The sequence below is a fragment of the Limulus polyphemus genome, unplaced genomic scaffold (assembly GCF_000517525.1).
Source record: "Limulus polyphemus unplaced genomic scaffold, Limulus_polyphemus-2.1.2 Scaffold2217, whole genome shotgun sequence".
Taxonomy (NCBI): Eukaryota; Metazoa; Arthropoda; class Merostomata; order Xiphosura; family Limulidae; genus Limulus; species Limulus polyphemus.
In genome coordinates, this window is record NW_013667827.1 from 1 (window position 1) to 4,784 (window position 4,784).

A 4,784-nucleotide genomic window follows, 5' to 3' on the forward strand; every position below is an offset into this window, starting at 1 on the left:
TATAAGACGGTCAAGACGGGACGGCAACAAGATAATGTGTAATTGAACTGCGGACAGAGAGAGAGTATTGTTGAGTCGAGCACGTGAGACGTTCGTTGGGAATTATAGCGTTTGTTATAGCGCGACTGTGGAAATTAAGTGTATTGCAAAGTTGTATTCAGAAAGAATAAACCAGTTTTATTTAAGAAAAGACTTGTATCGCTAAAGTTTCTTCGGAAAGAATTTTTACGGAAAATTAACTAACGACCAGAGACGTAACAGTACGAATATGTAAATGTCTACAACAAAATTAAAACACTGTCTAGAAATGGATTATAGATTCAAGCGTCAGGAATAAATAAGTGATTATGACACTCTAAACAAACTACATTAACGTTGTCACTGATTTGGAACTGCATAGATCGTATGTTTTAGGGACTTCTTACAAGTTCTGTGCATAATGTTTTTAGACAAGTAATTTTAACAAAAGTTATAATAGGAGCATCTTGGACACCGTGACTTCGTTAGACATAGCTCCTAACTGCCGAAGCTACTAAGTTAAATAGTCATAAAACGATTAAAAACAAAACACCTAAACCATTAGACTGAACAACATGATCTGCTCTTATAAAACTTACTGCTATGTGAACCCACTTAAAAGCAACACTCAGAGCTGGGTAGGCGTAAAGCTTCGCTTATCTTTGATAACTATCCAATGACTGGAGTCAGCAGAAATCGTGTTAATGCTCTTAAAAGTAGAGTTATAAATTTGATAATGTCACTTCTCTTCCTCGCTTCTATCTATATTTGGTAATGAAGTGAGAAGACTGTGCCAAGTAAGAATAATGATGTTTTGAATGCAGTAGAAGTATGATTTATTTGACCACGACTCAGGCCATTGCCCCTTTCATCCTGTGTATAAAACCCTTGTAATTTTAGAACATTCCTAGGTTTTTATAAATATACATATACTCATATACATTGCAGCCATTTCAGTAACTATTCATTAAAGAGGGGTTCCTGAAACTCACAGCAATAGGTCGTTTAAATGGTAAGTTTGTTAATTATGCACATGACTAGAGTATCGTTGAGCAATATCTTGTTGTTGTTTTTCGTTTTGTTTTTCTTACGTCATCATTGGTTATTACAATTAATTAATTAAGATAAATTAGTAATAAGCAGAGTAATTTTCTACTGTTGGTTTACTATGGGAATTAACATTTTAAAAACCTGATTAGGAACTATAAATACTATCATTTTATCCTTTATGAATTAGTGTGCCAGCTTTCCTGTAGTTAATGCTCACAATTAACTGGACAATGAAATTCCAGGTTTGCAGCGGGTTCAGTGAACACTCATCGTTGGATTTCGGTTCATCCAATTTTACTGTGAGAAATATTAAAGGATTTACTGAATGAAAGTTAATACGACTTATGAAAGTAATGAGGTGGTCAACTACATTCCAACTAGTTCTATTGTGTTGGATTTTTTAGAGAACTTGTACATTTTTTATAACAAAACCATATCATTCCTTGTTCGGTTGTGACTTTTTTATTCTTTTTTTTAGCCATCTTTTATCTTGACAACTTTTCATTATCATACCTACGCCGAAGAACAGCATAGAACAGTTTTTGACACCTATTGGTTATGTCTTACCAAAATAAAAGCCAGTATAAAGCATGAAAAAGTTAGATCACATACACTAATGAACTCGATAACAGACGTATTCAACAGAGGTAAAGGCCTGTCTAAATAAATAACATATATACATGTTTAATGTTATATGTTAAATGTCTTTAGAAAAATACTTGCTGCTTAAGATGAGTGTAAAATAATGGAAATTGTCATTGAATTATCATACAGATATGAATTTTCAAGAACGAAAACCATCACTTCGAATATTATTCCATCTTGCTATAAGCAAAAATTAATTTAATTAACAGTACTGAAACAGTATTAAAACACTCGTTAACATAACATAATCTTAGGGACAACAAAAGACCTATTGATCTATCTCGGCTGTCCTATCCAGCCCTTGTCATTCATATAGTTATCAAGCTTTCTCTTAAACTCACTTAAATTTACTGCCTCCACAAAATCTGAAAGCAACCCCATTCCAAAGGCCAATCATCCTGTTAGAAAAATAAAACTTTCTTAGCTGAAGAAGATTCATACCTTGCCAAAATTTATATTTGCGTCCACTAGTCCTACAATTCTCGACTTTAAGTATGAAAAAGATGATGCATCAACACTATCAATTCCCTTTACAATCTTAAAAACCTCATTCTTCTCTAATTCTTACTTTTTGTAAGAGAAAACAATTTCAAATATCTTAATCTCTCCTCATATGGCAAACCTTCCATTCTAGACACAATTCTAGTAACCTTCCTCTGAACCCTTTCCAACAATTCAATGTTCTTTCAAAGGTAAGGAGCCCAAGACTGAACACAATACTCCAAAATGTGGCCGAACCAATGAAATTGTAATCTCTTTAGTAATCTCTTTAATCTCTTTCTTTCAATATTTCTGTAGATACAACCTAAACTCCTATTTGTCTTACCACTAGCAACAGCACAGTGTCTAGATTGCTTAATAGAGTGATCAACCATTATACCAAAATTCCATTCTTTCGTGACACTGTTAAGTTTATTCCCACCCAAATTATACTTATAATTCAAACTATGATAACCTACCTGCATTATCTTGCATTTATTATAATTAAAACCCGTCTGCCATTTATTTGTCCAATTCCCTAAATTATCTAAATCCTTTTGTAAAGCAACAGCATCCTTTTCACAGCTAGCAACACCCAATACCTTAATATCATCAGCAAATGTAAGTAATTTATTTATTATTCCTTCATCTATGTCATTGATGTAAATCAAAAAAGAGCAAAGGTCCTAAGACTGAGCCCTGAGTTACCTCACTTGTGATATTAATCCAGTTTGACTGAACTCCATTTATAATAACTCTCTGATTTCTTCCATCCAGCTACTCTTCTACCCAGTTAGCTAACTTATCCCCCACACCTAAATAGATCTTTTTTAAAAAGCCTTTTATGTTGCACCTTGTGAAAGGCTTTCTGAAAAACCAAGATACACCAATCTACACCCTTACCCTCTGTCATGATATAAAAGACTGTTTAGTTTAGATTTAGTTGACTGATTTGTTTTAATATGAATATTTTTTAAGTGAATATTGTATTATTATTTAGTTTTTGTTATAATAACAATTAAAAGCAGACGACTGTAGGGGGTTTTGTTAATAAATCATTGATGTTGATACTATTGAACGTCGCGTGCAATACATTGACGACTAGAATATAGAAGGCAGACAGACGATTAGGTGATAAAGATATAAATAGCGTGAGACGAGCGGGAAGCAGCAGACAAGTAATGGTAGAAGAAAGTAACGTTACAAAAGGAAAAGTTAACTATGGTAGACGTGATAGGCCTAACGTTTAATATGTTAGAGTAAGATTAACTGTAGAAAAGACGGTAAGAAAAATAATTTATTCTGTCAAAGCGAAATTCTAAAGTAATTGAATCAGTCTGAGTGACAAAGGAAACAGAGGATCTTCAAAGAAAAAAAGACCAAACGATTACGGTAACTTGCGCCATAACTAAGTGAATCAAATCACACAGAATACTTGTGCGATAGTAATAGAGAAGATAGTTCGGCTTATCAAATGAAATTCTAAAGTAATTGAATAGTCCTAAGTGGACTTTTGTCAAGAATAAGAGAACTATATATATAGTGTTTATGATATGCCTGTAATCTCTATTGTGTGAATACTTTGTTGTACATACCTTTAACTTGTTCCAAATATATATATTATTTGAAAACAAGTGAAGTGGGCACTGTTTATTCATCGTTCAATTTATCGTTAACAAGTCACAGACACCTGCTGTAGAAGAATCCTAAGCCCAAAAACAACACAGTATATATTTATACTATTAAAAAGTACAAGTAAAATCCTTTTTATTTTGACAATAGGCGAAGATTAGATTTTTAAATTCTGACACTCTCATGTACATAAACAGTAACCTTTTCAGAGAATGTCAAAGATTTGTAAGGCAAGATTTTCCCTTGGTGGAACAATGTTGACTATCCAATAAAATTCTAAACTTTGTTAAATGACTTTGCAAAGCATGTTTTATTTGATTTTCTAAAACTTTTCCCACAACTGATGTAAGACTAATAGGCCTATAATTACTGGGCCAATTTTTATTACTTCCCTTGAAAAGAGGAGTGACATTAGCTATCTTCCAATCCTTTGCCACCTGCCCACTATTCAAGGATTTACAAAAAATATTAGCAAGTGGCTCACACATCCAATCCTTAACCTCCTTCAAAACCCTTTGGAAATATTAACTTGCTCAGGAGCCTTATCGTTTTTTAAAATTCCAATTTTTTCTTAACATGCTCATAATTAATACATTCATATTGTCCACCCTTCCTCCATGTATCAACTGTTCAAGATGAGGAATACGGCATAAATCTTCAGTAATACAAACTGAAACAAAGAGCAGAATTTAATAATCCAGCTATTTCACAATCATTAGATGTAAGCCTTTCTTTATCATCCCTCAAGGGTCCTACTTCATCCTAATATTTATGTTGCGTCATCGAGATCACGTGACTATTCTCACGCCCTCTAGTTTCTAGAACTATCCCGTACCTTGGCGAATGCTCTAGTATTTACTAGGTAGGGTAGGCTGGTATATATAAGAGGGTGACAACGTGACGCGTTAATGTGTGTGTAGTTAATGAGTAATTGAACTGCGGTCAGAGAGTCACAGGGT